We start from the raw sequence: 12,734 nt of genomic DNA on the forward strand, positions 1-12,734 counted from the left end.
GAACAATTGAACACTGTTTCGCCATCTGGTCCCTTGTTCGAAGAGCAGACAAAACCTGGAAGACATCGTTACTCTTTACGCTCCCATTCCAAGGACTAATAAAGAGAATACCCTTTCTTGTTTTCCTTTGCCCCCTCTGCCCTGACAACTCGTCTTTGGACAATTGTATTCTCCTCAGCCAGGAAGTTTGCTGTGTGCGTGTTTTTGAACCGGCCATCCGGGTTTGCCGTAGGGCCGTGGCGTGTGCCTAGTTTTGATTTGCATGTTACCAGACGCTAGGTCGGTTCCCCTGGTTGGTCTTTGGGAACTCCCAAGGCTAACGGACGCATTTCCGAACGGACGGCTCGAGTAGAGGATGGAGCTTCCTGCGCTGCGAGGTGTTAATACTGTGATAGAGCGTAAAGTGAAATTGCATGAAATATTGCACAACAAATGTTTCCTGATCCAGTGTGCCCTAATGTTTTTGATTGTCTTGGTAACTCTGATGGGTGGAATTGTCTTTGGTGCCCAGTTAATTTTTGTACCTGCTATGTCTACGGTGCCTCCTCACGTTTCCCTTCCTGTTACCACTGCTTCTTCGCACTCTTTCCACCCTTTACCTGAACAAGCTAGACGTTCTGAGTTCGTGAACAATTCATTTATTCAACTCCTGCACCAACACCAACTATTGATGAATATGACTAATTGCTGGGTGTGTGGTTTAATGCCGCATACCGTCGATAAAGGTATCCCGTATCTAGTTCTGCCTTTTAGCTATAATGGGTCATCGTGGGCATTCCAGACTATGTTCCTCTTTGCGCTTGTGACCTATCCCCCGCGACCACCGCGCTCCACAAGATATAGCTCTAGCAATAAAGCCTTGGTCAGAGGAGTTGCCGATATGAGTAGAGATATCGATGCATATTCATCCATTCCTAAGGATGAGTTGCGAGCTTATGTGGGTTGGAATGCAACTGGGTATAGCATTAGTCTGGGTGAGAAACAGCGCAAGAGCTCGTCTCCGATTTGGGTCGTACCACACTTAGGTCATTTTTGTTTGCAAGGCAATGGTCAGAATACGAGAGCTCAGCTAGGGAAGAGTGACTGTACTGAAACGTACGTTTTTCCATCACAGTCTTCTCCTGCGTTTTTGGCTGCCAAGGGTACATACTTTGTCTGTTATGACCGAGCATACACATGGTTGCCCCCAGATTTTTCGGGAACATGTTATGTTGCTAACTTACTGCCGCCGACATTTACGGCTGCCTCTGATTATCACAAGGCCAGAATTGTGAGGGGCGTTGTTAGTCAGGAAGACACTGCTGGTCAGGAAGTGGGAGACTTCCTCAAGGGTTTCCTGCCGTTTTGGGGACCTATGGTTATTAGTAGGAACCTCAGACAACTGACTCGTGTAGTTGAATCCACTGTTAATGTAACGGCTGGTGCCCTTGGTAACTTGACGGCTGAGCTTCAAGCGGATCGCCTTATGATGTTGCAGAACCGTATGGTTCTAGATGTGGTACTTGCAGATCGAGGTGGAGTGTGTAAAGTGATCCGATTGAGTTGCTGTGTTTTCATTCCGGATAATGCTCCGACAGTTTATGAGGCCATTTCCAAGTTGCATAAGATCTCTGATTCTATACATATGGATGAAGGGGAGTGGTCGCTAACTGGATGGTTTTGGAACCTATTATCTGCGTGGGGATGGAAGATTCTGATGGTCATTGGTGCTGCTTTAGCTCTCCAGTTTTCGTGCTGTCTCTGTGTCCAGTGTGGTCCTGCCTTATGTGGCCTTTGCGCCACAACGTGTATAAGAAGGCCACCTGTTACTAGAGAGGTATTGATGGAAAGGATGATGCTTCAGCAACATCTCAGTAATTTGATGAAAATAGGTATCGACTCAGATATCGATTAGTGCTTGCCTATGTAAGGGCAAAAGGAGGGTCTGAGGTTCCGTGAAAACTGAACCCATGTTTCTGAGCTAATGGTACCGTGACGATCCTGGTATTAGCGAATTGCAAATAATGAGTCTAATATAAAGCGAGCGTTTTCGCAACGCTGCACTGAAGGATTCGTCATGTATTGCTGATTCTTGTGTTCGAACCTACGGGTTCCATTTCGTGCACAACGTCCATTTTGTATCATTGCCCTCACATAGTCAGTGAATGGGCGATGTCCGAACAATGACCCTGATTAGGTAACCTCGAGGGCACGTAGTCCCTAGTGCGCGTTCTGCCAAATTCTGCATGACTTGGCGAAAGCTGACCCTGTCGCCTGAGGCGGACCCTGCCGTACTGGTTTTCTGTCCTGTTCTGCCTGAGCAAGACTACTGACCCTGACACAATAGACCACGCTTCTTTTATTAGCCTACGAATATGTCTTATCTGACTCTTCTATTTTCTGCATCTGTTCCTGCATTTCCCTTTAGCCTTTTATGATGAGGAGGTGACCAATTTTATTATGGGGCGGTCCGGCCTTTCAATAGAGGGATGTCAGAAACATGTGATTGAAGGCCGGACACCTGGAGATGGGAATGTGATATTGTGAGATCTTATTGTCTGGAATACAGAAACGGGAATTATTGTAAGTCTGCAGGAATGTTTGCCCGAAGCAGAATATTCAGTATTTAAGGAGCGACCTGCTTTGTACAAATCGAGCAGTCTCCTTAGAATTTATCTCGTATGATACTTCTGTGACTTCTGTTCCTGACTGCAGTCATTAAAGACGATCTTTTGACGCCAGAGGAAGAGTCCCGTGTCTCTGTTTGTTAAGTACGCCAAAACAGGTGAACCCCGAAGGTTTCGGGTGTTGTCCCCTGGCACCGCTGGGTCTTAGAAATTGCCCAGTCCTTCAATAGCATAGGAGGTAACATCCCACTCCGTTCTATGTAGCCTGCAGGTCGGGGTTGGGGCCCTGCTTCTATGTAAGCTTGTCCGAAGGTGTTGGACCGTTTAGGACACAACACGTGTATTGGCATAGGGAATTCAGGTACAATATTTACTGGTTTGTGGCCCTTGAGGTGTGTGTAAACGTAAAATGAGTGTGCCCCAGAACCTTACAGCAGCGGTGGACGTCCCTTCACATCAATATAATTCAGTACAGTGACTAGATTGTTGGTCAGGTTAGGGGTTGTTAAAACACCAGAGCTGCCCAGCCTCGGGGAGGTCCGGACGTTACGCATGATGGGATGCCGTGTGCAGTTACAATTGAGGTGACACTGTGTGCAGTTACTCATGAGGTAACACAGCAGTTACACAGTAGGCGATGCTGTGTGCATCTCCGCAGGGGGTGACGCTGTGTGCATTTACACTTGAGGCGACACGGTGTGCAGTTACACATGAGGCGACGCTGTGTGCAGTTACATATTAGGCGACGCTGTGTGCAGTTACATATTAGGCGACGCTGTGTGCAGTTACACATGAGGTGATGCTGAGTGCAGTCACACATGAGGTGACACTGCAGTTCCACATGAGGCGGCGTGGTGGGCGGTTACACACGAGGTGACGTGGTGTGCACGTGCGCATGAGGGACACGGGGTGCATTTACGCATGAGGCGATGCTGTGTGCACTTACGCATGAGGTGATGCTGTGTGTGTTTACGCATGAGATGACACTGTGCAGTTACACAGGAGGTGACGCGGTGTGAGATGACACTGTATTTACACATGAGGGGACGCTGTGTGCTGCCACTCATGAGGGGATGCGGTGTGGAGTTGCACATGAGATGGCGCGGTGTGCCGCTACACAGGAGGTGGCGCTGTGTGCAGTTACACAGGAGGTGGAGCTGTGGTAAATAAAATCTTCTTTACCGGACTGAATTTCATACGGAATCTTAAAATAAAGTAAAATAGCTCAAAATAACAAGAGGCAGAATCCGTGGTATAAGAGGTTTTCTAAATGGGCTTTATTCCATCCAAAATGGCCGACTCGAGTCGCGGCCTTCAGGTTCCGTCACCACGAGGGTTCAGGAAGTGAAGTACAATACTTTATTGACAAGAAGTAACTTTTATAGGTTATACATTTACAATGAAACGAATGCAAAAAGGCGTAACAATTGATAAGATAAATTAACATAGTGACACGTAATCGAAACTAGGCGTAATAAGGAGTAAAAAGAAACATGATTGGCTCTGATTATCTTACATAGGTGGATCTATACGATAATACTTAACATAGATGCGTGCGCAGCAGCATGACGTGTGATTGACGTGCAACTAGGGGGTGAAGGGGACTTGACATTTAGCTCTACATGTGGAGACGAGAAGTCTGAGGGGTCAAGTCAACCTAATCCCAAATCATATCTAACATCCTATGTTTTAGAGAACTATGTTATCCACAAGGAAGGACTCTCGGACAGAATCTATTCTATACTAACTGTATGTGCGTGTACAAGCGTCTAAGTGTCTATATGAGATGCGAGGGGCAGAAAACTTTCCATGGCAGCAGGGCTATGAATCACTTGCAGGAGGACGGAAAGGCTGAGTCCTTTGCTTGTGAGCTAAAGGAAATGTTTACCTAAATCACTAGACAGGAATGCATCGGCTGAAGAGCAAAATAGATAATTCGAAGGTGAAATACAGCTTCTTGGCAGGCAGGCGAAAACTGGCCGAGGCAGGCACCGTTAGCTGCACAGGGAGTAGGACAAAGTTCATGGATACAGATGCGAGCTCAAGCTGAAGCTGTCAAAGACAGAGAGCAGGGAAAGGCTTTGAGGACAGAATCGGGCCTACTTGCCTGAACTGTAAAAATGGAGTAACTTAGCCATATAAAGTCGGTGGCCTTTCATGCTTAGGAATCGAATATCCAGCCCATTGATGGCGGATCTGACAGAGAACATGTCGACGGTAGACACACATATGTTTGCGTCTTAGAAACTGGAACTGGAGGGAACATACATGTACTTGTAACATGCATATAGAACCGTTGGGGTCCAAGATAGGGGACATAACTGATCAGGAAAATCCACATTTCCACATTCCCTCCTTGTCCCCTACTTGCCCTTCAAGAGATATCAATCTTCATCATTCCATCGATTTGCTCATGGAGCATCATTTCTTCTTCCTTCTTCTTCCGGCATTTTGAACGAGAACTGTGATATGGAATGCATGATGTGGCACACAGACCACAAATCGCTGGTCCACATTGCAGGCATAAACAACAACTGAAGAGCATAAGAAGGCCAATACCTAGGAAGGATAGAACTCTCCATCCCCAGGCTGATATCACACTCCAAAACCACCCGGACCACGTCCAAGTGCCTGGATTTTCGTGTATCTGGCTTACAATCTTATGAAGGCGTGTTATAGCTTTATATACAGATGGCGAATTTTCTGGTATGAATATGCAGCAGCTGGATCCGATGACCCTGCAAGCTCCGCCCCTATCGGCCAGGATGACGTCAAGGACAAGACGATTCTGGAGAACAACAATTCTCATCACTGATTGTTCCTCTGTCAGATTGCCTAGGGCGGCTATAGTCTCGTTTACTACAGCTTCAAGAGTCTTGGTGAGTCTGCGTATCAGCTTACTATTTGATATTGTACCTATATAGGGAAAGATACCTTTATTGAAATCTACATACTTGTCCCATGCCGTCTCAGTATAATCGACAACTGGGAGATCTCTTCGCTCTCTATTGTGTACTAAATGAACATTTCGATAATAATCAGGGGGGGCTAGGAAAACAGGTGGCAAAAGGAATGCTATGTAACAGGTACCATCCCAATCTAGAGGCAGACGCATATATGCCGTCTGACCACATATAAAGTAAGAATGGCTAGAAGCTCTAAATGAAGATTTACCTTGATCACTATATTCTACTGTAGTAACGCATTTACTGTGGCCCATATGTATGGAACCAACTTTTCTCACACATAATTCACCCTTGACTGGAAATACTGACATAGTGGGCAGAATTAGTTCAACTTCGGATTTGACATTCAAAATCATAAGATTAGGCGTAAAATTACCTAATTTATACACTTCATTTTCTAATTCAGTTCCTGTTCTACTGGGGTGACCCTCCTTATTAGGGTGACAGACTTTGAATAAAACTAGATTCAGATTTCCCCATATCCAATGTTGTTGATAAACTGCTGTGTCTGGGTCTATGGAATTTAATAAACTAAACCATGCTCCACAGGAGCCATTGTGTGTGAACGGATGTGGAAAGAAAGGCAGAACTCCTTTGTTATTCTGATAGGGAGGGAGTCGGCCACACACCCAACAATTGGTGGCATTACTAGTCTGATGGGAATGATGTAACATACTAATGAAGGTGTTATTGCGCAGCGCAAGTCTATAGGACAACTCATGTGGGGGTAGGTCACTAAAAAAATGTTCATCAGTTATATTGAAAGCACGTTTAGAAACAGGATAATACATATGCAACAATATACTTGCAGTAACTATTAAAAAACTCAAGAAAAACAAAATTAATAAAGTCACAATACAGTGGCTACGCAGTAATTTACAATAAGCATGTCGTTTCATTATGATTCTGGACTCTACATCATTCAGACCTAAGGGATACATGTCGGGACAGATTCAACCGCTTCACCTTGGAGAGGACTTAAACAATCAAATCGTCCGACAGTTTGGATCTGGACCTGAGTTTCTGCTTATAGAGTTCGGTGCTACTGGCCTCAGCCAAAGGTAGCTTTGAGTCAATGGGGGAAGACACACGGGGAGTACTGTTTGTGTCAGGAGGAAGTCCATGAAATTTCTTGATATGGCTGGAATGCACCCAGCCTTTTCTCCCTTCGATCTTCACAGCTGTTCTGGTCGTCAGCAGGACCAACTTAGGAAGCCTCCACCTTGGCTCCAGTTGGGTTTTCCGATCGAAATTCCTGACGAGAACATAATCGCCGGGAATTACGTCATGAGGTTTCACCTCGGTGTTGTCGGGAAAAGCTGCGACTACCTGTGAACGACAAGATTGTAGTGCAGACATCAAGGAAGCCAGGTAATCTGTCAGCATATTACAGTCAACATCAGTTATTTTACGGGGTATAGGCGTCCCCCACATATTCGGTGGTCTACCAAAGATCACCTCATAAGGGGATAGCCCTGTTCGAGAGTGTGCTACCATCCTCATGTAAAATAGCGCAACTGGTAAGGCTACTATCCAGTCCACACCTTTTTCCTGACATATTTTAGACAATCTGATTTTTAAAAGTTGATTATGTCGTTCCACGAGACCTGCTGCCTCGGGGTGTCGGACACAGTGGAATTTCCACTGATATCCCAACAAAAGTGAGACATGTTTCATTAATTCGGATGAGAAAGGCTGGCCGTTATCTGAATATACAACACGTGGTAAACCGTACCGTGGGAAGAATTCTCGAACTAGCTGCTTGGCAGTAGTCCGGGCAGTGTAATCTGATACGGGATACGCCTCTGTCCAACGGGAGAGAGCGCAGACAACTACGAGAACATATTTGAATCCTCGACAACGTTCCATCTGAATATAATCCATCTGGAGGACTTCAAAAGGATGGTCAGGAGGCTGAAATCCACCCTGCTCTACGGGAACACTCTTTCCTGGATTAAACTGACAACATATCATACAGGTACGAACTTTTTGTTTAGCTGCTGCTCGTAAATGTTTGTTGAACCAAATGTGCTGAATGCTGTCTAGCATAGCCTTCTCTCCTAAATGTGCTGGACTGTGAACTGTAGCTATAATGGCTTGAACCATGGAATCAGGGAGAAACCATACAGATTTCTCCTTCGTCATCCATCCTTGATCTGTCTGGATCCCTCCTAGTTCAGTCCACTTCTTTATTTCTTCTGCTGTGGCATGTGTCTGTATGTCAATTACGTCAAGTGCGGGATCCTTAATTGTCATACACTGTGTTGGTGTCTGAACCATTTGCTTTGTCATGTCTAATGTGCGGTTCTGAGCAGTCTGTTTAGCTGTTCTGTCAGCTAAATCATTGCCTTGAGAAATGATATCAGTAACCTTCGTGTGTGCTTTACATTTCATAATTGATATAGCAGTGGGTAGATGTATTGCATCTAACAGGGCATGAATGAGGGGTCCGTGCTGAATGTGGGCACCATGGGAAGTTAAATAACCTCTCTCTCGCCACAGCACGCCGAAGTCGTGTACAACTCCGAATGCATAACGTGAGTCAGTGTATACATTAACTTTCTTATTTGTGGCTTGAATACAGGCTTGTGTTAGAGCAATAAGTTCTGCCGCTTGGGCTGACAAAGTATCTATACAATTTGTCTCAATAACTTCAGTGTCTGTTGTGACTGCATACGCGGCCACTAAATCTCCTGTACTTGTTCTCATGCACGATCCGTCTACATACAACGTCAGGTCTGGATCTAACAATGGAACGTCTGTCAAGTCTTGTCTAGGTTTCGTCTTTATTTCAATGATTTCAACACAATCATGAGCTAGTGGGTCTGTTCCAATTACAGGTAATAGTGTAGCAGGATTCAATGTATTACACCGTCGGATCTCTATGTGTGGTTGAAACAATGTCAGTTCATAACCGGTAAGTCTTGCTATGGTCAAGTGTTGTGTTTGTGTTCGGTTCACAAGAACCTCTACTGCATGTGGTACTTGTACTGTCAATGGGTGTCCTAATACTATGGCATCGCTTTGTCTGATTGCTAAAGCTGTCGCTGCCACTGATTTCAGGCATGCAGGCAAAGCCTGAGCTACGGGATCTAATGTACTGGAAAAATAAGCACATGGTTTGCGTGATCCTGCTTGATCCTGAGTGAGTACTGACAAGGCAGTACCTTCGCGTTCTGTAACGAAGAGTGTAAAATGTTTGCTATAACATGGTGTTGCTAAAACAGGTGCTTGACATAAAGCTTCCTTTAGGCTTTCAAAAGCTTGTGTATGTTCCTGAGTCCAAGGGAGGACAGTCGATGTGGCTGCCTCCTGTGTGGTTAACTGAATGAGTGGTTTTGCTAGAAATGCGTACTGAGGGATCCACTGCCTACAATATGAAGTGAGGCCTATGAAAGCTCGCACCTCCTTTTGTGTCTGGGGTATTGACATGTTAGCAATTAACTGGATGCGATCTGGTGTAAGCTGCCTTCCCTCCTTGGACAGCGAGTGACCAAGATAAATAACTCGCTGGACACAGAATTGCAGCTTAGAAGGAGACACCTTGTGCCCCTTGTCGGCTAGAAAATGTAAAACTGTCAGAGAAGCTTTTTCACATTCTGGCTCGCTTCTCGCGGTGATCAGCAGATCATCGACATATTGAAGCAGTGCAGTATTGACTGGCATGTGGATACTGTCAAGTTCTCGTTTCAGTGCTTGGCTGTAGATGCTGGGGCTTTCTGTGAATCCTTGGGGAGCGCGTGAGAATTTAAAGCTGCGCCCATTTAAACTGAATCCGAACAAATATTGGCTTTCCGGATCTATTGGGACGCTGAAAAAGGCATTCTTGAGATCAATTACAGTAAAGAATGTTGCTTCGGAATCAATTGCTGTCAACAATGATGATATATCAGGGACCACAGGGAATTGTGGTACAATGCACTTGTTTAGTTCACGCAAATCAATAACCAATCGGTACACTGGTGGGGCAGTAGGATCAGTTCGTTTAAGAATCGGAATTATCGGTGAATTACATACATTGGAGTCTGTTTCTACAACTACTCCCTGGACAATCAGCTCATCAATGATTTTCAGCAAAGCCACTACAGCATCATGCGGTAACTTGTATTGTCGCATTCGTGGTAGTACCACTCCTGCTTTCAATGTGACTCGATAGGGTGTAATGTTCATGCAGCCAACATCCGTAGGGCCTTGTGCCCATAGATGTACTGGTAAAGTCTGTAGTCGGGGATCCATGTCTCTAGACGCATAGTGACCTTTAAAATCACGTAGAAACAACCTTACTCCTTCCGGAGAACAACATATTATGGCTCCTAGTGCTTTCAGAGTTTTAATTCCTAACAGATTTTCTGGGCATGATTTAGTAAGCAATAAATCTGTAGTTCGTGTCAAAGGTCCTATCGTAAGTGGTAGAGGCTGTGATACTTCATTAACAATAGGTTTTCCTGAAAAACCAAGGGAAACATTTTGAGAGCCTGAGAGGGGTGCCCCTGGAACTTCACTACGTTTTATAGTTGTTCGACTTGCCCCTGTATCGAGTAAGAATTTTCTATCCTGACCTAATAATTCACTATGTACATAAGGTCCTTCTTGATCTACAGGAATCTCGATAAGCGGTAAGTCAACTTCCCTCTCTAGGCTGGTTCATGCGTAACGCTGATACTCAGGGTATTCATACTGTGCAGTCTGATACATTTGTCGTGTTGTGGTTTGTGTGGCAGTAGCAGGCAACGGTGGTGCAGCTGGCACAAACTGTATGGGTTGCTGTGAGGCTGGCATGGACTGTTGCTGAACTGGCATGGACTGTCCATGCTGCATAGTTCCTTGTTCATTCTGATCGTGTCTAACTAATCGTGGTCTCTCTTTTGCAATACCTGTAGCTATATTACGTTTCAGGACTGGACAATCGTGTACATAATGGCCTAGTTGTTTACAGTAATTGCAGGTTCCTTTTACAGGAACTGCAGAATCACCAGAATGTGTCACACCCTTTTTGTGACCATCTGCTGGTACTGTCTGAGAAACTAGCATTTTCATTTTTGTATCCTTCATGCGTCTATGCTCGTGTTCTTGTTCATCCCTAATTCTATTGTGATGATACTGTAACATTTGTAGCATTTGTGACGGAGTGTTACTTTGCCAGGTACTCTCGAATTTCAATATTCTATTCTTCACTGGAGGCAATGCATTTTCCACTAATTTTGTCACAAATAAATGTGGATATGAGTCACTACTTGCTTTTATACCACTATTTATACCAAAACATTTTTCAAATCGAGCATAATAATCGCTTGTGTCTTCATCTTGCTTTTGTTTGCAGGCTGTGATTGCACCCCAATCTTCCTTTTTTGTAGTTAATAAACGTGGCAGTACCTGTACTAGTAAACCTGGTAACAGTTTAACTTTATCCCCGAGCCCTGAACCTGCAGTTCGGCCCCTTTCTTCCTCTGCTAATGCTGTCCAGTCTATCTTTTGGTCTCCCACTTCCCACTCTTTTTCTTTCAATTTTTCATAAATGCCAGCAGGCAAAAGCACCTTTAATATCGTCATAATATCAGGAAAGGTGTACTCTCCCATCAGTAACATGTCTTTAATTTCTCGGTGGAAACCCGCTGGGTCTTTGTCATGACTAGGTACTACTTTCTTCATTTCCAATAATTCCATTTTTGATATGGGTGTGTAAACAAATACACGGTGAAACTCATTGTCTTCGCCTTTTATTGGGTGCACTTCTCGTAAAGGATTTTGTCTATCCATATAGTACGGCGCTCTTTCTCTGCGGGGCAGCGAGAGAGAATCCGGACTTACAAAAAGGACATACTGCTTACGTGACACTAATATCTCTTTAATTAGCTTGCTACTAGAACCTCTCCATCTGTTCGTGAGTAGTTCCGTTAATATATCAGGTAAAGGACCAGGGTCAGCATGTTGGCTCTTATATAATATGAGGAGTTGCTGAATCATATATATTCCAGCTAAACGTTGTTCATCTGCACTGAGATTAAAAAACGTGTGTGCTACGGTCTCATCACCGTATTTTTCAGGACTGTCAATCCAGTGAACGGCTGATCTGGCTAATTCTTGCTCATCCATGGAATCGAGGAGGTGGTAACCCCTTCGTTCTCGTAATATTTTATCTGCGGCTTGAAACGAATGTTCAGGAGACTTCAGATTCATTACAGGCGTCGGATACGTTCTGCTATTATTTGGGCATACAGAGTGTATGGGATCAGAAAAACATCTAGTATTTTCACAGGATCTTCCTCTGCCTACATAGGCTATGGTCTCTGACTGTCTTGCGGAATTCCCTGATTCGGACACTTCATCTTGCTCAAACTCGTCTGTTCCCAATCTTTCTTCATGAATACGCTCTATTTCTTTACGGATTTTTCGGCACATGGCTATTATACAATTTTGCTTATCGTGTCTCCCTTCTGATATATTCTGACTCCATCTTGTAAGAATAAGCATTGTATTCGGGTCTACCCCCGGACGGTCTTGATTTCTGATCACACAGTTTATGAGGAAACGTAACAGTTCCCCCTGTATCTCTACTTTCTGGAATTCCATAGCTCTGTTAATACATCCTGGATCTCGTCCCGTTTGAACAAAATGATATATGTTATCTAGATGCGTAGTCATTCCTGGTAACCTTGCTAAATACTCTGCGGCTCGCCTGATACGTAATGATGCCAGGACCATTTCGTCCTCTTTACCAGCCACTGGGTCATATCTACAATTTACAAGGAGTTCCTTAAGCGTACGTTCACTTACGAATTTAGGTGTACGTGAATGCGCTGACTCTTGAAAAACAAGTTTATTTATTCTGGGTGGTGTAAAGGTACTGCTAGCACCTCCCGTGGCCCCATCTGGGGCGTCGGGTGTGAATGGATTCGTTGAACGTGACACAGCAACTATGGGTGTCGATACCCCTGTAGGATCGACTGCGGAGACAGATGCGGAAACAGATGTGCTTGCCGAAGCTTGTATCGGGACTTGCTGTTGCACGGGGACAGATACCTGATCCTGACGTTGAACCCCTCCGCCAGACGGTCTATGTGGTGTGGCGTTAGCATACTCGGGAGCTGCGTCGTCTAGATATGAGGAAAGAAAAACATCTTCTGCGGTTCTGGGATGCCCTTTAGGATGTACCTTAATTGGA

The sequence above is a fragment of the Triturus cristatus genome, chromosome 11 (assembly GCF_964204655.1).
Source record: "Triturus cristatus chromosome 11, aTriCri1.1, whole genome shotgun sequence".
In the NCBI taxonomy this organism is placed as follows: Eukaryota; Metazoa; Chordata; class Amphibia; order Caudata; family Salamandridae; genus Triturus; species Triturus cristatus.